Here is a 25,824-nt window from a genome sequence, read left to right as displayed (position 1 = left end):
TAAATTATTAAAAATGACCTTCCATGCAGTGTGTAACACAGCACTAAGTGAATGAAAACATCCAGCTGAGGTTTAAATCTGAAAGTGCACTGTTTAAACGATTGATTCTTTAACAAAATAGTCGACTCAAGTCAAATAAATGAATCGCGTTGAGTTCAGATCTTATGCTTAAACGTGTCAACGTCGATACATGACCACATGATGGTACATGACCAAATATGAAGTGCCAGATCCGGTTAAACGTAAATGCGCCTTTTCCTTCAGACACTAGCGATGCGCAGGGGATCATGACGCGAAGATCACTGATAGATGGAGATTCAACTGAGGGAAATAAAGGGTTAAAGTTAATTTTCACAACAATGTGACATTATAGCCAACCTAGTGCTGCGTTTGTTCCTGTCATTTATTTTTTATTTTTGATACAATAAACCTACGGTACAGCGTGGGATTTGTCTGCTATTTGCTATTAAAGGAAGGTGCAGCAGAAACTATCATGCATGGGACTTTGTCAGACTTTGACAGGGACTTTGTCCATACCTGTTACAGTTCATATGGACCAGTTTCTTCTTCCTCCGGATCATAACATGTAAGTGGGGCTCATTAAATCTGTTCTTCTTCAACGAGTGGTAGAATAATTATAATTTTGGCACACGTATTGTACTCATTGTAGTCAAGAAACAAAACTGGGTTAATTTTTAAAAACATACTTTAAAAACAATTGTCAATATTCAACACAACGCTTAACTAGTGGCTTATTGTCTGCCTAATATTAAGAAATCTGCAGTTTATTAGAACTAAAAAAGTAAATATTACACATGATCCCATACTACATGTGTAATTCAACCCAATATCTAAACCCATCACCTTAATAACTATTATAGCAAGTTAATGGTTTATTAAAAGCAACAATTGTATCTTAATATATGTTTTCCTAAAAGCACATTTTAAATAGTTTAAATTATATGAAAGTGAATATATTGAACAGCTTAATCAAGTTTATGTTCATATTGTTCTATTCAGATAAAGATTTTTGAGAAAAACCCATCATAAACTATCCTCAATAGAGTAGATAACTATGTCCAACTGCCCTTCTGATAAATGATCACTTTCTTCAGGAATACTTGGTGTCCAGTCCTGTTTAGCTTTGCTTCATTATATCTAATTTCAACCAGGCATTCTGCACCAGCACATAATATGCTAAGACCAGGCCTTCTCCCCCTTCCCTGCTAACAGCCTAGCCCTATCCAGTCATACAAGGGTTTTACATAAGCAGAGCTGCTATTCTGGGCCATACTGACAGCAGATGTGATCCTAAATTTGAGCACTGTGCTCAGTGAGCTTTCCCAGGCAGCTGGGAGAAAGATTAATAGAGCTAATGTAGCTGCACCAGATCCAAATGTGCATCGTAATGTAGCACAGGCTTAAAAAAAAAAAAAAAAAACTGCTGCCACGCTTTAAGTAGACTGTTTAAGGGAGATAAGATATATGGGATATAAGACACATGAGACGGGATTTCAGCATGTGATGGTCAGTGCTACATTAAATAGGAAACATTGAAGATCCTGTTTCTGACAGACATGATGTTGTTTTACAAGTTATTATCAAGGCTTGCCAGGAGCACGCTGTTCTTATATTATAGGGAGAGCTTCAGCCAAAACAACATGGAGTTTGCATTTGTTTATTAAAGTCTGTGGGAAATCAGAATGTACAATGTTTGTTTTGCTAGGGCACATTCTTATTCTTTAGGTAAACATCTAATCTGTGCAAGTTAATCTGACGAAGAAAAAAAAAAAGTGTTCAAATTGCAAATTTGGTAATGGCTAATGTGACTTTCCTTCTTCTTCCACCCGCTCCGCATGGAAGTACATTCTAGTACAGAGTCATGTCTTAACAGCAGAATCAAATTAATAAAACATTACATTAATGTACTGTTAAGATAAAAATTAGAACACAACCTATATTTTCTTAAATATATATTTTAAAAATCAAACTTATTAAAGGATATTTCAGGAGTTACATACATTCTAAAGTGCAGTGTAAACATTTTCATTAGACATTTGAAAAAGAACACTGATCAAAATAAAAGAAATCAGTGATTTCTTGAATTTTTTACATATAATTAATAAATTCAAGTCCCCCAAAACATAAGACAAATGCATGAGACTGGACAGAATAATACAGAGAATATCAATGAACAAACAGTTCAGTGATGAAGGATGTATCCGGACATACAGTATTGTCTCAATCAGGACAGAAAGCCCCTCAAACATTACATCAGCAGAAAGAATCAAAAGACAAAACCAAACTTTTGTGCAGGAGCAAGTTGTGTGGAAAAAATACTGCTCCAAAATTAATTTTAGTGCTGGACACAAGACGCATTTATTTTGGGTAAAAGGAAAACACTATGTTTATTATCAAACCTGAGAAAGACTGAACCTAAAATGATTTAAGAAGGCATTAAAAGGTGGAGGTGATGTGGTCTTGGATGATTTCTGGACCAGGAGTTTAATGTTTTATTTTCACTGAGTGGTACAGTTCAGTACAGTAAAGTATGATTTGGCGCAGGTCACACTGATCAGGCTTACATAAATACTAGAAAGTAGCAATCAATGTTATTCTCACTCAAAAAAAAAAAAAAAAAAAAAGCTGTATAGGTGCACTCTCAGAAATAAAAGAATGCAAGCTGTCACTGGGGTGGTACACTTTTGTACTTAAAGGGTCCATATTGGTACCTCAAAAGTATAATTTAGTACCAAAACATTTTAAGAGAATCACTTTTGTTCTTTTTAGGTACTAATACAGTATGTACCCTTGAGGTTTTAATATGGACCTTTTAGGTACAAATTTGTACCTTTTGAAAAGGTACCACCCCAATGATAGCTTGTTTACCTGAGAGTGTGGTTGTTTAAATAGTGCATCTTTGCACACTCAATTTCATTTTTTTTAATATAGACACATGGCGATAGCATGCAAATTAAGAGCACTTTCCACGTTTAGAAGTGTGCTAGCGGTCCTGTAAACAACAATGGAGGACATACAGCAGATTCGGTTCTTGCTTCTTGGCATGTGGCTTTTTGTTACAAGACAATGTTACATGACGAGCTTTGATTGAGCATGGTGTGCATTCCAACACTGTATTATTACGATGTCGTGATTTGGATGTGCACTTAAAAATATACCTTCTTTCGTTGTTGTTCAGCAGCAAGTGTAGCTCTACCCTTTTGGAATTGTACTGCTTGTGGTAAACAGTAGGTGCCATAAATGGTTTGGTAATAGTATGCTTTACTATTTTGTTACTTCTTACAATGGAATTGGAAATAAATACATACCTACTGTAATACTATACCAAACCTTACCGCTCAGTGGAAATGAGCCTTTGTAAAGCTATGTGGCAGGATGGATGCAAATGTTTATCATAAGTTCCTACGTTCTTGTTTTCATAGGCCAGTTAAGTTTCTTTTAGTTTTAACTTATTGAACTAGTCAATCAGAGAAAACCACAATAGTCATGTCTGATAACTCTCAGAAACATTCAGTTACAAAAATGTGATATTTTTACATTAAAAGGAAATGTGTTGTGAAAAAAAGGATGCTAAGTTAATTTAGATTAACACAGATTCATGAAACGTTAGTCAGTTTAGCTCTCTAAAACTAACTGTGCGAGAGTATTTGAGTGGGTGTGTTTGAAGCAGAAGAAAGGGAAGGTCTGTTCTGCTACAGGTCAACATATCCCTCCTTAACCAGACTGAAATTTGAGATCCAAGGTTAATCTATGCTAACTGGTCTACTGCTCACTGTTTTTGATGACTGAGGGAAAAACTGCTGAACAACACAAGACAAACATTTCTAAATCATCTTGCTGGATGTAGAATGTTGAAGTGACCACAGACAGTTACTAGCTTCAATTCAATTGAATTAAATTCAGTTTAATTAATGTTTATTTCTATAGCACTTTTATGTGTCAAAGCAGTTTAACATAGAAGTTCCAGTAGATTGAAACTGTGTCAGTCCAGTTTTCAGAGTTGAAGTTCAGTTTAGTTTGGTTCAGTGTGGTTTAATTTTCACTGCTGAAAGTCCAAACACTGACAGCAAATGCATCCATGTGCAGCTCCACAAGTCCCAAACTAAGCAAGCCAGTGGTGACAGTGTTGAGGAACAAACTTCACCAAATGACAAAAGTTAAGGAAAACCAGGCTCTGTTGGGCATGACCATTTCTCCTCTGGCCAACTTCCTGTGTAAAGCTGCTGTCTCGGCAGCAGAGGCTGAAGAACATTGGACGTTTAATGTGGAAAAGCTGCGAGTGTGAGTAGGTAACCGGCTGGTGTACTGGCTAGCCTACAGAATCAATGCAGAGACTTGTCTGTCACTGGGGTCTTTCAGTAATCAGTCTCATACTCTCCACTCCTCCATGAGCATCACAGCATCTGCTCAGAATACGGCCTGGTCTAGGATTATGGAAACCCTTAGGATAATAAAAAAACAGACCAACGTAAGTGTAGATGACATTCAAATTATAATGTCATTTGGGAAGTGTTCCCACCTCCTGTGGCCCTAATTAATGCAGACCTACAATCCTTTAGAGGATTTGGATTCCAAAAGCATTTCAGTATGTTCAATCTACTTATATGCAAACATTGGTATAAAGTGCTCAGCATAATTGAGTAATCTCCATTTTAAAAATGAATATTTTTATCCATTTCTTGCCGAATATAGACAATGTATTTTGGTTTATTTAAACAAAACAGATTTGTTAAACAGATATTCAATCATTAATTTTATTTCTTAATCAGGGGTCACTACAGTGGAATGAACCGTCAACTTATCCAGCATATTTTTTATGCAACAGATGCCCTTCCAACCGCAATCCAACACTGGGAAAATGTAAAAAAAAATAAAAAAAATAAAAAAAAGAAAGAAAACAGATACATTTATTCAAATTATATTTTAGTCACCAAACAAATTTAGAAATTGAAAGATAAAACAAATTAATTTAGGCAAAATATTGCAAAAAAATATTACAACCTACAAAGTTTCAACTAAATTTCCCAATTTTTTGCTTCTCTTGATTTTTCCTATTTTTAAAATTTGTATTTAATATTTTTAACATATACATATGAGAGTGCTAGTTTTTGAATTATTATCGTAAGTTATTTTGTTAGATAAGCTCCAGATTTGGCTTCAGTACTGACTAATCAAATGTATTTGCACAAATATTGTACAGCTTCCTATTAAAAATATAAATTTAAAAGATAGATTTGTGAGGGGTGTACTTATATATGCTAAGCACTGTACATAAAAAAATATGGAAACTAGATTGTGCATAACATTTCCTAAATGTGTGTAAACCATGATGGAAGCATATTTATTAGTGTTGTATACAAAATGGCCGTTGTTTACTAGCTCTTTCCCTGACAGTTGAAATGTAAACAGTACAGTCACATGGGGGATGATCACAATCATTTGTGCTCCGCTGCTGTTTGTAAAAAAAAAAATTTAAAATTATAAATTTTTTTGTAAAATTGAAGTGATTTTAAACTAAAACAAATAGTTTTACAACAAAAACAACACTCATCCACAACTAAAATCCCTGTACCAATTTTGGTTTCAGTATAAATACGTGTACTGTTAAGCCACTAATATCTACTAAATAAATTCATGTGACTTTGTGACAGCAACTCATGTGACTGAATAAACGACAATTGCTTTTCTGGTAAACTGTCTAATACGATGCAGCAAACAGGCATAAATTAGCAAATATGAAGTTAATTGGACAGTTTAGTCATTGTACTGTACAGAGCCAAAACAGCCATTTCTATTTAACACTCTTTTTGAGAGAAGTTAGATTTATTGTTCAACATATTTTATGACATTTCAGTATTTCTGCATTAATTAATTCTGCATGGATGCAATCACGCCAGCTGTAGCAGAAGGAATGATAATTCTGTAATTTTTACCCATTTGCATAATGAACATAATAAACATTAATGGTCATAAAATAAACCACACCTCAGTGGTATGTAAATAGTGCGTTATTCATTTCAGTGCAGATGTCCGTGAATACATTTGTGAAACAAATGTAATTTCTATCTGTTTCCCCTCACGTCTCTCTCTTTACTTTCCCCCCGGTCTCGTTTAGATGGTTTCTCGTTGTCCTCTCCCAAGGCCGACGGGCTCTCTGTCATTGGCAGAGACATGAGAAAGCAGCTGGGTCTTTGTGTTTGGAGGAGCTTCAGGTAATCAACAATGCAACCACTTACCCACAGCTCTCCGTGAAGAGACTGCCGTCAGCATGGCCAGGTAATTGAATGCATTAGCTCTGAATGAAGGACTGTTGTTTAATCCTCCTACACAAACATCTCTATCTCCACCATTATCTTCCCGTGTAGCTGCCTTCCAAAGGAAATACACATTTGCAGAAAAATATACATGTTCAGAGGGAAGCAGTGTTTAACAGTAAAATGAGGTCTTTCTCTGTGTGTCTGTTCCCATGCTGTTTACCGCTTCACTGTGAGATAACTGTCCTGCTGTTAAAAGGAGTCATTTTAAAAGGGACTTTTATTGGACTACTAAATGTAGCGGAGTGAATCGTTTGAAGACTAAAAGGAAAAACAGTACCTTTAACCTTTCTGATAAGGAAAAGGTAATTCAAACCCCTACACGAGCACTGCCAGATGCGTCTGTTGAAAATGGTATTATAATTATCTATTTCCCCCCCATGGCAATTTGTTCAAAATGTGTGCAGTTTTAAATATTTCACAGACAAACTTGTGCACACACACATGCACAAACACACATCTTTATGGGGACTTCACAGAGACGTAATGATAATGATTATATCCCCTTCCCCTAACAATCAACCCCTAAACTCAACCTTCACAGGAAAAAAAACTCTACATGTTAACATAAAATGCTTCATTCATATTTTATATTCATAAAATATTTTCTTCATAGAGACCAAAAAATGTCCCCACAAGGTCAAAATTCATTGGTATTTTTATATGTCAGGAATACAACTCCCCAAACCATATAACCCTATCTATGTAGGGGGGCTTCTCATAGACAATGATTTTTATACTGTTCAGTCTACCACCCTTAAACCCAATCCTCACAAACAAACTTTAAAAATAATATTTAATATTTTCAAAATGTATTATATAATATATTATCTATTATGATTTATGAGCTGTTTTCCTTGTGGGGACCAAAATAAATATTTATTAAATTATTTTTGGTCGCCACAAGAAAAATGACCCACACATACAAAAGTCTTGTCGTCAATCCCAGTTGTAAGAGCAATAAATATTAACTTGACTTATACAGTAGTTGATCATTTGGAAATCATGAGGCAGAAGGTAGATTTTTCAGATGAATCATCTGTTGATCTGCATCCTAATCATCACAAATATTGCAGAAGACCTACTGGAACCTGCATGGACCCAAGATTCTCACAGAAATCACTCAAGTTCAATGAAGGACAAGTAATGATTTGGGGTAACATTCAGTATGGGGATGTGCGAGAGATCTGCTGAGTGAATGGCAGACAAACCACAGTAGAGGGCAAATAAATTCTTCAGCAGGAAAGCGCTCCTTCTCATACTTCAGCCTCCATATCAAAGTTCCTAAAAAGCAGAGATGGACAAGGTGCTACAGGATTGGCCAGCCCAGTCACCAGAATGATTATTATTGAGCATGTCTGGGGTAAGATGAAGGAGGAGGCTTTGAAAATGCCCAGCAGACACACAAAGTCATAAGACATTAATATTATGTTATATTTAGGTCACTAGCGTCTAGAGACAATGATATTTTGATGTCCAATAACGATGTGTAATGAAGTTGACATTTGGTTGATTTTATGTGGTGTTGGAAAATGACCAAAATCAAAGGTTGAGCCAACATCTTAAACCAACATCATATTAACGTCAAATACTGACATTTATTCATCAGGTGTGGCAACCATCTGATAGACGTCATAATGATAACGTCCACATAACATCAAGCTTTGCGTTGGAAAGTAACCAAAATGCAATATCTGTTCGAAGTTAGACATTGACGTTATAGCCTGATGTTGAGTTCTGATGTCAACCCAATTTTCATTTCCAATCAAAATAAAACATCCAACGACGTTGGGGTACAGAATCATTCTGACATCATGTTGATGTCCTGTGCCTGCTGGGTAAATCCAAAGAATCTTGATGAACTCTGGATGTCTTGCAAGAACGCTTTCTTTGCCATTCCAGATGACTTTATGACTAAGTTATTTGAGTCATTGCAGAAATATATGAATGCAGTCCAGTAAGATCATGGGAGTCATACACAATATGAATTCTTTTTCCACTGCACCATGTCATTATATTGTATACTGTATATTATTTCTGTTAAGTGACAAGACTTTCGTCTTAGCAGTCAAACCTTACTGTCCTAATTAAATAATTAAAAATCAAGGCATGATCATATTTTATTTTGGTAAAATAAACAATCTAGGAGCCTTTACCTTTCATATACTGTGCTGATACCAAATGATCAACTACAAGTCAAGTTATTATTTGTTGTTCCTAAAACTTGGATAGGCGACAAGTCTTTTGTTAGATAGTGTATAAATCACCTGTCAAAGCAAGGTCAGAGTTTACTGGTACTACTTGTAAAGACATTTGGTTGCTAAAATTTGGTGAACACAAGATGTATACACACACAATTTTTGTACATGTTATTACTGATAACATTTAATACAATAGCTTGAGTAACTAGTCATCTCTCACACTATTATACAATCCACACCCTAACAGGAACTGAACTAAGCTTATATAACTACAAGTAATGTTCAGCATTATTTATACATAATTTAGCTTCGAGTAATGGCCTTTGCTTGCCATTTCACTCTGCACCCCATTTACACACATAAAAATAACTGTAGGCTATGTTCAGGTAGACTATGCATGTTCTCATATGTGACAGGAAGCCCTTTTTTCCTTTACATCAACTATGTATATGATGAATAATTTGTCAGAAGGGCAAAGGCTCATTGTTAGCTCTGACTTTAGCGGGTGAAGACAGAACATCACAGCAGTGCCTCATTTAGTTTTCCTCATTCTCTGTGGTCTGTGGGTGGTAATTTATTTCATAACACTTTGAAGCTAACAGCTAATGTTTATCTTGATGAGAGAAAACTGGACTGGTGGTGTTTGTTGTGCACAAATGCGAATGCAAGTGAATAAAGTCTGACCTTCTTAAATTAAAATGATCATGTAATAAAGATAATCTCTTTAAGCAAGGCTACATGAGCAAACGAGCTGTTGTTTGAGATTTATCATATTATAAAGCTGCTTTGGCAAAATAAAATGTCAGTTTTATCCAAATAATATGAGATTGATAAAGCAGGTACAATTGGTATTTCAGACAAATAGCATGACTGCAAGTTTCATTAAATAAACAAGGTATTGAGTAACATGAAATGTATAGACATTAAATTTCCATTTACTTACGTATATTTTTTACTCAGCAGTATCCAAACAAAGTCAAAGCAGAAATCATATTGAGCATAATGAATCAGATGAGTGAATGATTCAATGACTCATTTGTTTAGATCCTGAACAAATCTCTCTTTCTACAAATCAGTTGAATTAAAGCAGTTTCTTACCCTTGAAAAAATGGGCTTTGATTAAAACTTGTTAATCAAGCAACTCGTGATTTAATTTGATAATTTATCAGGGATTATAATGAACAACAAATTTGCAGGTCGCAAGGAATTAGCTTTTAGGTGGAAGTGTCTTCCCATAGGCTCACACTAATATATACCCACATAGGTATGAAACATTTCATATTGATTAGTTTTTTCAATCAGTTTGATATTGTGTATTGTTAATGCCAGCGGTCTCAACTGCCAGCACATGAGTTATTTATGACATACCCCCTCACAACTCCACCCCGGAACTCACAACTGATATCAAAAGTATAAAAAGATTTGGCCCCCCCAAAATATATATATATATTTTTTTATTACTATCAATGTTTCTGACCCACCACCTACTGGACATTTAAGGTAACTAACTACTATATATATATATAGTATAATATAATGATTTAATATAATTAATTTGACATCAAAGTACAGTGGCAGAAGGTGGCAACGAGGGGCAATCGAACTTGGGTTCCATCCAGGCAATTGAACCAAGTGCAAAAGCACTCTCAGTATACATAGACGAAAGTGACACACATGTAGTTTTTTCTGTGGCAGATTTAAACATTTAAAACTTTTTTTAATAAAGGGTCATTGATCATTTTGCTTATATCTTATTTAATTGATTTTTCTCAAATGTGTATTGAGATTTGTATAACAATTATGTCCATTAGTAAAAGTGTCATGCCAAGTTGGTTGAGTTTAAAATGTTAAAACAAATATGAATTTATACATACTTTACCCTCTTTTTGTAGTGGTTTTGTAGTAATGAAAGATATTGCAGTGAGCAATTGCTAGTAAAGTCACTAAAGTTACTCAAACTGCTTTCTGGTTTTCTAATCTGAAGTACACTACTTTTTAGCAATTGTAACAATTGGTTAGGACAGAATAATATGTATTATAATTATTATTATTATGTCTAATATTTGTAGTACTTACATGGCAATTTAAACTACATCAAGATATGTACAAGAAACAAAAAGCTATAGCTTTCACTGCATGTACTCTGTAGAAGAATGACCAATTGCCATACAAACAACATCTAGATATATTTCAGCAGGTGGGTTACGCGATTGAACAGACTGATTTGCATTACCATTGGTGACAGGTAATGCTTGAAATATAAACTTCATGGGTGTTGTCCTAAGATGGATCTATTACATCAGGTTTGCACTTTCTTCGTCTGCTTAAATGTTAAAATGAACCCCCTTTAAGTTGTCAGTCACAGCAACAATCCCCCTGGTCCATTTTTATATTTTCAAATACTTAGAAAGCATCAAAATATGCTTTTGCAATGCTTTTTCACTATGATGTTATTTTACATCAAATAATGTGATGTGCATATATATATTGGATACACACATACATACATACATACATACATACACACACCTCTTACCTCATGCATAATATTCATCCATATGGCAAAAGACTATGCAACACTTAACAGTTATGATGAGTCACAGCAGAAGACTAAAAAGCTGCTGTCAATCTGCTCATCTGAATTCTTTCATACACAGATCTGCAGAAAATGTATTCCTTAACAAAAACAAAAAATTTAGACAGTTACAAATTCCTTCCCAAAATGTAATTATGGAAGATTTAAATACAAAAATAAGACTTTTAGCACATGTGAAAAGAAATATTCTTATTTGTTAAAATATATTTTAATTTGTTTCCAACTCCAACTTTAATCTGACTCCAATTTATAATAATTTAAATTTAGATTCTGCCATATCAATCTGATTACCTTAGTGTGATTTGGTCTAATTTAGATCAATCAATCTAATAAATCCTTATTTTCAGTTAATGGTTCATCGATTACCCGAAGTCGGTTTGACTCAGTATGCTGGCCAGTTTCATCTGCTCACGGACACATCCTTGCCAGTTCTGGTTCTTAGATAAAGGAAATTAGTTTACAGTTATATCCTCTATGTAATATTAGGCCACTCATACATAAAGGCTTGCTCATACATAAAGAAAGTTTGATTTTGCCACTAGATTATATCATACCATCCATTGACCCTGAATATATGACTAATCCGTAGGCTGCGGAAGCATCAGCCTAAACAATCAACTAGATTTAAGTGATTTCAGGAGATATTAGAGTTAAACAAGAATTTTAAATGCATTTTTCAGGCAAAGACTTTGCATTCCATTTCACATAATTAAACAAAAGAAGCCAGTTCAGATTGTACAACTTCAATCACCCAAAAATTCAATCACCCAAGAGCTCAGGATGCATGATTGAGAAAACCTGAACAACTGGTTTCCCAGCTGATATTCTCAGATTAGAAAGTTTATTGTTTTAGTGCCGGGCAATTCTCATAGCCGAGTCTCGTGTGGAATTCCATAACAGTTCTCTGGGTTTAATATGATGGAGATATTTAGCATCCTCACACGTCAATACCTCTGCCACATGTGTACAGTGCTCCCAGCACAAATGTCCTTTAACTGTATTAGTCAAGACTAAAGCCAATGGGAAGATGCTGGACTTTAGCGCTGTTTACGGGTGTTAGTAATGAGCAAACAAACAAAACAAAGCACAAAGGCAGAACATTTCATTTGTGAGATATTGCTTTTTATAATTTTGTATGTTACAACTTTTGTGCTTAACAAGTAACGTTATTGATGATAATACAGTTACTCAGTGCACAATAGGCAAAGTAGCACCAACTTGCACTAAATTCTAGGCTTATGCTAGTTTTTTTTAATTAAATAAGCAAACAATGTAAACATGTCAACAAAGTGCTGCGGTGCCAGAAACTAGTATTATTGTCGGCTAAGTGAACGAGTCGTTTATAACAGGGATTCGTTCACAAACAAATCGCTCCCTCTGCTAGAATTAGAAGCAAAAGCAAAAAGGGGGTGTGTTTCAGGACATGGATTAGATCAAATATTACAAGGATGGAGGATAATACATTATAATGCATACAAACACATGCTTATTGTCAGGAATAGCCATGCGATCACAATCCATCAAAAGTGGAGTAAAAATATAATTTTTGTAGTTAAAAAAAATATTTGCATACTGACCACCGGGAAAACTCTAGATTGTAGATATATGTGTATATGTGTATCTCTGGTTCTGGATGGCCAGTCCTTTACTGCACCTTGGTCCCACATTCATTTTAAAGGAACCCAACCCTGTACTAAAATAGCGGTTCTTCCAACAGACAACATTAGCGTAGGCTACGTCTAATGTAATAATTTATGCAACAATAACCCTCACTTGCTTCCATCTATGGGTCAAACCAATGCAACTTTCAGAAATAATTACAAAATTTAACTAATAACACACATATATACTAACAAAATATTAACAAAATTGTTTTATTTATGAATACCAAAAATCAATAACTGTGCAGCCTGCAGGCAACAGTTTTTTTCTCTCGCTCTCTTTATCTGTAAGGATAACCGAAACCGCAGTAGCAATATAGTCAGAGCAACAGTCTACCATGAATCGCCCATGTTGTGTTTGTCTGGAGGCTAAAGTGCACCTTTATCAGCATCTCTTTCTCTCGCTCTGCCTTGTCAGGAACCCTCAGCATCACCAGCTCATAAACAAACTCAGACTGTTTACTCAGACTGCTTACATACACATAAACAAACCCAGTAAGTGGCTCTATTCCAAAGATCCTAAAATATTAGTACCGTCTCAGGCATTCCATTTTTGTTTAGAAAATGATTCGAATGCGTGTAGATCAGCTTGATACAGTTCAGGGTGAAGGTTTTATACAATTTACTCAGCTACTAAACTATCACAGAGGTGGGGTTGCACAGAAATAGACTGTACAAACAACCAGAATCTTGCTTTGATCACTGTAAAGCAAGTTCTTGTGCAAAAGTACTAAATTAAATATAGATGAACACAATACTGTATATGCTAAGAGTGCACTATATTGGTGGAAAATTCAATAAACAGGCAGATAGTGGCTCAAAATATAAGGATTAGCATCAACTATACAGTTGAAGTCAGAATTGTTAGCCCATCCTAAATTATTAGCCCTCCTGTTTATTTTTTCCCCCAATTTCTGTTTAACGGAGAGAAGACTCTCAACACATTTCTAAACATAATAGTTTTAAAAACTCATTTCTAATAACTGGTTTATTTTATCTTTGCCATGATGACAGTGAATAACATTTTACTTGACACTTCTATACAGCTTAAAGTGACATTTAAAGGCTTAACTAGGTTAATTAGGTTAGAGTAATTAGGCAAGTTATTCTATAACGATGGTTTGTTTAGTAGACTATGGAAAAAATAGCTTAAACGGGCTAATAATTTTGTCCTTATAATGTTTTTTTAAAAAATTAAAAACTGCTTTTATTCTAGCCAAAATAAAACAAACAATACTTTCTCCAGAAGAAAAAAATATTATCAGACATACTGTGAAAATGTCTTTGCTCTGTTAAACATCATTTGGGAAATATTTAAAAAAGAAAAAGAAAATTCTTAGGGGGCTAATAGTTCTGACTTCAACTGTATTAGAGCTGCATTATATTGAAAAATTCTGACATTGCAATATTTAGTTTTTCTGCAATTTGTATTGTGATACTGGACAAAAACTTTTTTTGGTGAGTATAACTGTATTCGAGTAAAAGTTGAATAATCAAATGTAAACAATAACACTACAGTCTTCATTCTAAAAAAAGTTACATACTATCAATTATTCAGTGTTATAATTTCTTATACACAAATTATTTAAATGCACTTGAAGTCACAGGCCTTAAAAACAAAGCAAACAAGCAAACTTTCATTCTATGTGAAGGTTAAACTTCACCATAAATCAACAATGTGCTTCCTAGTCAGCTATAATTCCACTCAAATTTCACTCAAAGGGATGATTAATCTGAAACTGAACTCAACATTACATATCCTTGCGATGTTATTATTTTGAATGATCACATTGCGATATCGATGCTAAAACTACAGCAGTCAACATTTGAAGTGGGTCATCACCTTTCATCAAAGTTGTCCTAAAACTATCGTACAGCAACCATTCTTGTCCTAAGACAATTTTGAAAAACATCATTGATACACTACGAATGTTGACCACTGTATTTATTGTGCAGCCCTGGTACATTCATTCATTCATTCATTCATTCATTTATTCATTCATTCATATATTTATTTATTCATTTTCTTTTTGGGTTAGTGCTTTTATTAATCGGGGGTCACCACAGTGGAAGGAACCGCCAACTTATCCAGCACATGTTTTACGCAGCGCATGCCCTTCCAGCTGCAACCCATCACTGTGGAACACCCATACACATTCATTCACACATACTGTACACTACAGCCAATTTAGCTTGCAAGTCACCTACTGTATACTGCATGTCTTTGGACTGTGGGGGAAACCGGAGCACCCGGAGGAAACCCACGCGAACACTGGGAGAACATGCAAAAAGCCCTGGTGTAAATTATGCTAATATGTCTTGCTCATAATTGTGAACCTGCAATGAATAAGTACAAGCAACAAGATTACAATGGCAGTCTAGTTTTTTTACACTGTTTGGGATTGTGAATACAAGTACAGAATAAATAATAATGTACTGTATGATGATGTTAGTAAGTTATAAATAACAATCATGAACATAGTGCATGCAGGAGTACTACCAGTCTATCTAGATTCAAATGTCTGCTTGTTAAATCCCTTAAATCATATGATTTAAATGGAAGATATATTTTAAAATCAAAGAATGTAGCGAGCATGTGCATGAAGTCTTTCTTCAGCATGCAGCGTACAAACAAACACAGCACAAAGCTCTGTTATCTGTCATTTTTGTTGTTACATGCAGGGTTCTTCCTTCTTCTTTTGGCCACATGGTACTATCATGTTGTCATTTCTACAAATCTACACAGCTATGGGGTAGTGTTTGAGATTTTTACAGTCTGTAACCTGGGGCCTCATGTACGAAGAATTGCGTCAAATTGATACAAAAATATTGCGTACAAAGCTGTAAATGTGCGTATGCAGTGTTTCATACATCTGAATTTTTTACTGCGTACACACATTTACAGCTTTTTGCGTGTGCAATGTTTTAGTATGAATTCGATGCTAGTCGAAATCCCATGCGGAATCCCAACCATATTAAAAAAAGCAGTGTTATTTGGAAGTTTGTCCTCTGGAATTAATAACAAAAGAAAAAAAATAGAGTGAGAGAGTTTAGCTGACGCGTTTAATGCAGTGGGGTCTGAACATAGCACTGTGAGTGAATTCAAAAAGAAATGGTCCGATATAAAGGTGTAAAATTTTGTAGTGTCTATTTAGGCTAAGTGCAAAAAGCACACCTAGTTGGAATGATCTCCGTTTGATTGACAGAGACAACATAACTAAAGAGTGTAAAAAACAGCAGCATGAGTGGCGTAGCTCATAAAGCGCATGGTAACATGTTTTGACACGTTCGATCATGAACTCAGTTCGAATCCAGCATCTGAACTCATTCTTTTTTCCCCCACATAGCAGATTTTGCCTACTCTTCATCACAAGGAAGACAAGTAGGAATCATTAAATAAATGTGTGTATCATGATAAGCGCATTTGAGCATCACATATTATTTGCACATTTATTCAATGGAAATGTTTCTATTTCACGTATGCAAATTCGTCTTCAGATGGCATGGTATGGAAACCTTATATACCTGCTAGACATGTGAATGATCCCATCCCATACAGCTGCCATTGCATGGCTCAAAGATACTTTGTGCAATTTACCATAATTGCCTCTAGGAGTCGCCAATGGAAATAAAACAAGCACACACAAGAAATGCACGTACGCCAGGCATGAAGTTGGCATGGACCAACACACATTACCACGTTCATTTCATCATTAGTAAATCCAAATGTGACTGTAAAATCTGGCGAATGCAAAGTTTTTGTCCGTACACAGCGTTGATACATTGAGGCCCCTGTTATTCAAAAAGTTTCTTTAAGAGAATTGACAATGGCGACACAATTTGACACAATTTGACACTATCCAAAATAAAAAAATTAAAGTAACATATATAACTCAAACTAAAAATATTTGGGTATCAGCATCAGTGCTTGCCCAAAACCAGTTGTCTCATCTGATAATACCAAAAATTTAATATTGTAAAATACAGTACAGTAGATTAGGAAACTTAAATTATTAAATATAATAATCAAATAATCTAGAAAAAGCTATTTTTTTTAGATTGTGATATTTCGTTGATCCACAACATTTTAACAATTTTGTTTTCAGTGAACAAACCATCATAAAAAAACTCATGATTTTGATAAGACAACCATGGTTAGTCTAATAAATTTCCTTTGTGCCTCTCCGTGTTTGCACTGTTATAGTATATCAGTTCAGTATGTTCACTGTTACATAACTGTCCCCATGCTGGTCATGTGTTTCTTTTGTTAGACCATTTTGTGCAAGACCGCGCAACATTGCAGCATTTCTTGTGGTCACGGTGATTCGCTCGCGCATTCTCAGTGGCCACATTTGTAGAAATACTCTCAGATATAGTTTAGCACAATATCCCAAACATTGATGTCACTCACTGACTAAGGACAATTGACCTTATTCTAAAATGCGGAAGTGCGCCTGTTTTCGCGATTGTCTTAGAACTTCCGATTCAGTCGCCTATGGGAGAAATGACTAGGAATAATAAACGGCAAAAAATGGCCAAACTACTTGCTCAACAAACAAATGTTTCCATGACTACACAGACCAAGTAGCATAATATAATAAGAAAATATTAAATTGCAACATCAAGCAGCGTAACGAGCAGTTGTTAACGTCAAAAAATGAATGGAAGTGAATGTGACCGGAAGTCGCGAGACAAAAAGATTCAAATGGCAGCGCCCGCTCGTCAGCTGAGAATAAGGTGAATAGTACGATGTCATTTGGGAAAAACTGAGTAGTCCTAACTGTTTTCTGCGTTTTGAGTATTGTGTATATAAAAAATCTGTCATTCTAATTAATCCCTGTCTTGTCGTTCCAAAGCCCTAAGACCTTTAAAACCCCCTCTGAGACCCTGAGATCTTTATGAAAGAAAAGGTCCCGAGATGTTCAAAGAGGTCTTGACATTTTTTTGATGCACAAAGTGTTCTTGGAGCTTTATATGATCACAGTTGGACCACTGAAGTGACATGGATTGGTTCTTTTCTGGATAATAACCATTGACATTTAATAACCAAATGTACAGACAGACCACTGATGTCTATGGAGGATGAGGAAGCTCTTGAATTTTATCTAAAGTATTTTAGTTTGTGTTCCAAGGTCTCAGAAGACTAGAACAACATGAGGGTGAATAATTAATAACAAAAATTTTCATTTTTGGCTGAACTAAGCCTTTAAATTTCTTTGGTTTTGAAAGATCATGTTTATATTGTCGGTTATGTTATTATTTACTCAAGCCAGTGGAGATTCTGTCCAAAGGTCCACAGATAAACAATATCTCTCTTAAGCCGAGAAATGTTAAAAACCCGAGGCTATATTTCACATCACTCTATTTTCTTTTATTTAGCTTCTTCAACATCAAGGGCTTGGATATTGTCTTCTGAATAATTGAAGTCTTTGTCTTTCATTTCATGTTCAGTGTGTTTCATGTTATTATTGCAGTTTTGTTCTATTGCTCTCGATTTGCATTAGTCTGATTGCTGCGATGAGTTTGAGCCATGCATGCGTCAGTTATGACAGGGAGAGCTGTTCGGTTTCTGGGGGAGGGGAGAAAAAGGCACCATTAGAATCCCATTTTCCATTTTCATTTGTGTTGTGACAGTGTGGAGTCTTTTGTTGCTCTATATTGGTTCACTGGGCTGTACGTGAAACACTCAGATTTAAATCAATTGAAGCTCAGTGAAGTCCCAGCCTCCATCCTCCTTGTTTAAAAAACAAGCCATCTTTGTGTAGACCTGACCTTTAGTGTTTCTCTAAAGAAGCAGCTATTTACATGACTGGCTTAGCTGCATGTAATGGCGAGGGCTGTTCTGAGTAAATGCAAATAGCTCTGTGAAAGACTACCAATCCATCCCATAAAATGAAAATGAGCTCTTAAAACCTTTGGTGGAGAATGAGTTTTCACATTCTGACATTTTCGAGAGTTACAAGATTGAAGGCTTCAGGCTATTTGCTGTGGCGTTTTGCAAGTTTACGAACCCGAGAATGCTTCTTACATCATTTGGGAATTTGTTTTACACTAATAAATTACCCAAATAGCTCATTTTAACTTTTTTTTGGGCTACAACATGAAGTTAATTCATTATTATATGCAAGATAATCTCTCATTAAAAAAAAAAAAAAAAAAAAACGTATTTTGTCCTAAAGGTTTTAAAAGCAACCAACAAGCCACTCCAGGCAGAGCAGTACTGTACCAACTTTCTCAGACAGCACTTAGAAATCTGTTGAGCTTGCCCTGGCCATAAAACAACAATAACCTCTTTATGATAAAATCCAGCAGGCTGCCAGCTGAGTCTCTGCTTTCCCTTTCAGGCTGAATAAAAGTAGGAAGAAGTGAGGGTCCTAAAGCAAAGAAAATGGAGTCTTGGATGTGTGTGTGAATCAGATAAGAGAATGAGCAGGATAATTAAACTCACGCTGAGGGGGAGAGCAGGACAAGAGTGTGAGCAAGAGATGGGAGAGAGTGAGAGAACAACCATGGCTTTCTCCTTGTGTAAACTCACACAAACTGTCAGACTGTCCACCTCGAAGGGTGATTATGTCACTTTCTTGTTTTCCTCATGAATACCACTCACAAAAGAAGAAGAAACATACACAATGGCTGGTTTAAAGCTGTTCAGAATCTCCCTTTCTGCTCTGTTCACAGTGTTTTTACAGGAATGTCTGGTTAGTAGTTATTTTCACAAAGCTATGCTTGAAGAAATCAAAACACAGTGAGATGTTATCTGATTAAAAGGGGGTTATACTGTACTGTGTAGAGATTTCAGAAGCGCTCTTTATTAACAGCATAGATGACTGCTGATGTAAATTTATTTTAAAAACGTAACCATAAAAACTGTTAATGTATTTAACAGTATTATGAACTGTATTTTTACTGTAGTAAATTGTTGCAGTATGTTACTGTATTTTAAAGTGAAAATTACTGTATACTTTACAGTAAAGATATATATACAATTCTGTAAACATATATACAGAAATGTAAATGTAAACAGTATTTTTACTGTTATTTATATTCACCAAGTTCCTGGGGAACTGGATTCTGCAGGAAATTGTTAACAGTGTGAACTGCAGTTAGCAATTTATTACTCATACTGTAGGCGTAACATTTAAGAGTCGTGCACACCCAATGTGCAAGAGACTGAGCGTGATTTAGTGCCTCAATAAACTCATGGCAATGTTTTTTATTGTTTGATTAGAAATATAAAAGAAACTGAAAATACTTTTGCTTTAGTATAATGACAACAGGTATTTAGAAGCACTGCTTAGAGCAAATATGTGCTGCAGGTTGTCTTAACAAAACAAGCACAAGAAAATGATAACAGTGAAACAACAGCAGTAAAGAAAGCATCTGATCATAGCCATACATTTTAATAATATTATTAAATATTCCAATATTTGTTTTGCTTTTTAAATTATTCACAATCTTTCTGCTCCATCGTTAAAAAAAAATCCAAATTAGAGAAAACATTGCGAATGACACGCTCTATGGTAAGAGTGGAATGTATTGTCTCTAGAGGTAAAAACATTTCCTATAGAAATAATCATGTGTACAGGATATAAGATGTTCTCACGCCTGACTATGAAGTGTTTTTTGTTAAATTAAATGTGTACAGAATGAGTGAAATGTTTTTGATTTGTCAGTGTTTTAGTTAAGGCGTTTATGCCTGTACGTTTTAAACTGACTTTTTAATTAATTGGTTATTATTGTTTTATTTTTTACCTGTCCAGGGACTGCATGTGGAAAAAAGCAATCCTGCTACAACCTGGCACAAAGCATCTTTTCCTTTTTTGAGGTTAATGTATTTTTTGTGCATGTCCCTGTTAAACAAACAAACAAACAAACAAACAAACAAACAAACAAACAAACAAACAAATAAATAAATAAATAAATAAATAAATAAATAAATAAATAAATAAATAAATAAATAAATAAATAAATAAATAAATAAATAAATAAATAAATAAATAAATAAATAGATAGATAGATAGATAGATAGATAGATAGATAGATAGATAAATAAATAAATAAATAAATAAATAAATAAATAAATAAATAAATAAATAAATAAATAAATTCATCCATCCATCCATCCATCCATCCATCCATCCATTCATTCATTCATTCATTCATTCATTTATTATTATACTGTATTTATAAAAGCTTGGCAACTGACCAGCATCATGCCAGTATAGATAATTAAATTGAAAATAAAAATATACAAAACACTAGCTAAAACATTTGCAAAACCTAGCTTTTACAAAGATTTTACTGCAAAAACATACCAAATAATTTATAAAACAAATCTGTAGTCTAGGAATTCATAGATGTAGGAAGCAGGGGATGGTCTACTTCTTATTCTTTATCTTTTTTTTTTTTTTACAAGCTGTTGATGTTGCAAACAACACATTTTTTGTTTCATGAATACATGACATTTCTAAAATATAGGCCCTTTGAGTTGACGTCCAAGTCAACATTCACCTCACATCCTACACACTTTATAAAGCACCTCAAAGGGTGTAACAAACTTGCTATTGTCAACACTTACCACAAAGTTCAGAAACTCTGACTGTGACTACACAAACAAAGTATGAAGGCACAGAAACAGGCATTTGATATACATTATAGCACCAGCTTACAGACAAAAACATATTATTAACAAAAGTAATAGAACTTAACTGATTGTCCGGTACAGTTGAAAAGATTTTTCCTCAAAACCTGTAGTCCAAGGAACAAGCCATGAAGCCTAAAACACCAATGACATATGGGGCCTACAGGAAGTACTGAATAAAAATAAAAGTCCCCCAATAGAAAAGTCCCAACACAACATGTTTATCAGATAAAAAAAAAACACTCAATTAAATAATAATATAAGACAGATCAATCGATTTACAAAGTGTTTGTGTCAGAAAACTTCATTTATGAATTAAAACATTATGTTCTGTTTATTTAGTTCACTAATTCACTTTTTTAATCTTTCATGTAGAGACACGGTGGCTCAGTAGTTAGCAGTCGTCTAACAGCAAGAAGGTCACTGCTTCGAGTCCCAGTTGGGGTCAGTAGGCATTTCTGTGTGGAGTTTGCATGTTCTCCCTGTGAATAAACTAAAATTGACCATAGTGTATGTGTGTGAATGTGTGTATATAGATGATTCCCAGATCCGGGTTTTCAGCTAGAATGGCATCTGCTGTGTAAAACATATCCAGGATAAGTTGGCAGTTCATTCCGCTGTGGCGATCCCTGATGAATAAAAGGACTAAGCTGAAGGAAAATGAATAAATGAAAGAATGAATAAAAGAATGAATGAATGAATAAATGAATGAATCTTTCATGCAGTTTTGAGCCTAACACGGAAGAGTAAATGATTTCAGATGAAGCCAAAGACTTTGGAAAAATTATTTGTGTTTTGGAACAACATTTGTATGATATTCACCTTATAATGTTTTAATCTTGAATTAAGAGTGAATAGTATGCAAATTAGAATGTTTTTGGCTGGAAGAATGACTTGAGGGAATGAGAAAACGACTATTAAAGTCATCACCTAGTGGTGTATTGATGCAACCAACAAAAATGGCAATAAAAATTGACACTAATGTTTTAGTTTGGTGAGCACAGGGCACATAAAAGGTAATCTTTATACAATATCTCAACATGCTTGATTCCTCTTTTAACTGTGAACACACGCTCATTTCCATAGTTTAATTATTTCTAATGAACAGCCGCACAACAAACGCACATTAACATAAAATGTCAGTGTCAGCGTGAACAAAGAGTTCATTCTCTTGATAATAAAAGGTGTCAAGACAATGACAGAAAGTCTCCCATATGTTTCTGTCTTAATAGAGTTCCCTCAAACTTAAACACCCTTTCAGAGGAAGTTAACCAAAGCACCTGGTGCAGCCATCAGAGATAAAGACGGGATGGTTTAACTAATTGGTATGTGGCAGTGGGGGAAATAATTGGATGATCTGAGGCACTGTCTGATGGCAATAGGAGAGAGAGAGAGAGATCTGTCTGAAAGAAAAGCTTTTCTGCAGCTCTGTGGGGAATTATCTATAAAGCGTTTATATTTATTCTCCCTTTCTTTCTCTGAGCACAGATAAACAGAGTTTTCTGTGACTCATGTGTCAAGGCCATGAAAGAGAGCCATGATTAATGTTCTCTGCTCCTTTTTCAGGCACTATTATACCTCCCCCTCCCTTCAAACACACACACACGCGCACACGCACGCACACACACACACAACTCTCTCTTTACAACCCATGTAGAATACACTGATTGTATTTAATATGCCATAATTCTTATTGCTTAATATAGCCACAATGTTAGCTCGCCACGGTAGAGGTTAAATAGATACAGCAGGATTACCAGCAAGCAATATTTTCTGTCGTATTCATTTTACGGTAAGCTTTATCACTGAATTATGGTTATGTTGAGTGAAATGACAGGCTGTTTTCAAAGTCATTTAAAGTAACACTCCCATTTTTTTTTTTTGGAAACTTGATTAGAAAGCCTGATTTTGTTAGGAAACATAGCTATTTTACAATTTGTCAGTTTAGTGGCTAATATGTGTGAATTTGTTGCGCATAGTGTATTCACTGAGTTCAGTTGAACGAAAATGTACAATTTTAAAAAGGAGACGTGGCATCCAACCCCACCCATAAAACCAAACATCATTGGGGATAATCAAATCGTACTAAATTGTACGAATGAGATCCTATGAATTCTTTCAAATTAGCAACTAAATCAAGAAGTAATAAATGCTGTGTCATTAGCACCTCACTCAAAAAATTCAGAATACAGTTTTGATAATGTTCTTATTTAGGGTGCTTTCACATCTGTGACTTGGTTCATTTGGTCTAGACCAAAGACAACCCATGATACATTGTAGTATTTTTCTGCCGTTTTGGGGTCCTTTTTACATCACACTGATTGCTTTGGTCCAAACCAGTTGAAAAGAACAAAAATGCAGTCATGTGACAAAATCCACACCACTCATTGGTCAGATGTTATGGAATGTATTTCCTAAACGGCTTTTCGGTTGGTCAGAATTAACATGTGGGAAATGCCAATGGAACTTCAACAAGTAAACAAACCAGCAGGCACAAAATGTCACATTTGACTATGGAGGGACGACTGCGCTGGCTGATTGTATCCCTGGTCCTAGTATACTGTATAGTTTGTTTACATCACTTTAGACAAACTATACATTTTGAGAATTAAGTGTGGCTGTGACTGGAAAACAATGTTTTAATGCATTGCAAATGGCGAAGGCGCATCGCAAGTCACTTCAGGAGGAGACGTGAATTAATTTTGCTAAATTGCGACATGGTCATCTTCCGGAAATATTACCAACAATCCATCAGGTAATGTTTTCCCTCTCTCTCTCTCTGTTTAGAACTGTTGGTAAAGCAATGTCAACAAATATTTTTCCTCCACATCCCATAATGCACAGCACATCAGACTACGGCAACTAGATCAGTCAAAAAAGGCGCAATAGTTTTTGCGGTTGTTCGGATCATGCTTTCACCACAAACAAACCTCTCCAGGGTTCAGTTGAAAGTGTATTGAGACCACCTCTTCAAGAAGGTCTTGTTATGCTTTTTTGGTACGCTTTTAGTGCGAACTCGAGTGCGATTGCTACATTCATGCCTGCCCAAACGAACCACAACAAGAGGGAAAAAGAAATCTAGTGCAATTCAACTGAACTAAATAAAGCAGGCGTGAAAATACCTTTAAAGCTTGACTCTTCTTAATCTCCTGAACATTAAAAAATAATTTTAAAAAATTGAGTGAGGTGATACTAGTCTAATCTGATTTAATGATTTATGCTAAGCTAAGCTAAAAGTGCTCCCACCAGACTGGGAGATCAGCTATATGGATTCAAAAATGGTCAAAATCAAGTGTTTTAACTCTAGGGGAGTGTTCCTTTAAGATTACAGCTCGTGGTTTTTAAAATGAACCGAGATGACCAATACATTCATCTGCTGTGTGAATGTGAATAACTTTTTTTTCATTTGTAAGTTTATGAGTTGAATTGGAACTGAAAGAAGCTGTTTTTTTAACACATTAGCTTACACTTCAGTTGTGCCATCCTTCTTTTAATCGTCTCTCTACATACAGTAAGTCATAAAGGGCTAAGCAAATTCTTATCTGTGAATAAAAGCTTCAGTAATTGAGTTTTATCTTTTTCAAACATACGGCCCAAAAACATTAACCTCACATTCAAACTATGTCTATTTCATGCCACACTGCACCTTATCAGCTCAGTTTTAACATAAGAAAGATCTTATCAGCCAAATAACACCTGTTCTCGGCTGCTATCTTGGACATATCAACGGCAGGTCTGATTAAAGCGTTATTTGAATGCTCTTTTTTGCAGTTAGTGCAAAATACATGTGTGCACAGTTACCAGGAAGTTGAGTCACAGCCAACGTTCTTTTTGTTGTCCCATGCAAATATATATCAGTATGCCATATTAACTCTATACAGACAGCTGTCAGGCATTAATGTAAGATTATAAAGGGAGAAAAAATAGCTTTTTGAATGAGAAACAGACCACGGTGTACTTGAGACAGAAAATCCATAATAAAAGTGTTTTATATTGTATTCGCCTACAGCTGGTAACATTAAAGGTGTGGAGGTAGAGAGGTTTCGTTCGCTGCTATGCACAGGATTTTATTGTTGTGCGAGATCTAAATCATGTTGTGCCAACATTTCACATTGTTGCATAGCAACAGCAGGATGAAATAACCCTAACGCTGTGGAAACGGGGCAATGTTTCACAGTGCATTTCTCTCCTCTGGATAAAGCGGCCCTGACGTCCCCTGAGAGGAAAAAGAAGGTAAAATCATGAGTAATGATCTAACGGCAAACAAAGACGGCTTTATAGCTTGAGCCAGATGGAAAATTCAATTTGGTGCAGATAAATAAATAACAGAATGCAATAATGTAAAACTGCACATAAAGCATGTGCACCTGGCACTGAGGGGAGCAGTCAT

General features: G+C 35.1%; 1 protein-coding gene across 16 annotated transcripts in view; it reads right to left on the bottom strand.

The window, feature by feature from the left end:
- Window positions 1-25,824, bottom strand: part of sall1a (spalt-like transcription factor 1a) — a 411,427-nt gene that overhangs the window by 365,249 nt on the left and 20,354 nt on the right. For 5 of the 16 annotated variants that reach the window (XM_073906605.1, XM_073906589.1, XM_073906614.1 and 2 more), the window contains exon 1: window positions 21,503-21,608. The exons of the other annotated variants lie outside the window; for them this stretch is intronic. The gene's annotated coding sequence lies outside the window, so the exon portion shown is untranslated. Of the gene's footprint in view, window positions 1-21,502; window positions 21,609-25,824 lie in introns of those variants that run through there. 16 annotated transcript variants of the gene reach the window in all.

This window comes from Danio rerio, chromosome 7 (assembly GCF_049306965.1).
Source record: "Danio rerio strain Tuebingen ecotype United States chromosome 7, GRCz12tu, whole genome shotgun sequence".
Classification (NCBI taxonomy): Eukaryota; Metazoa; Chordata; class Actinopteri; order Cypriniformes; family Danionidae; genus Danio; species Danio rerio.
The sequence above is the reverse complement of the archived record's forward strand: the minus strand, read 5'-3'. Positions and strand labels throughout refer to the sequence as shown.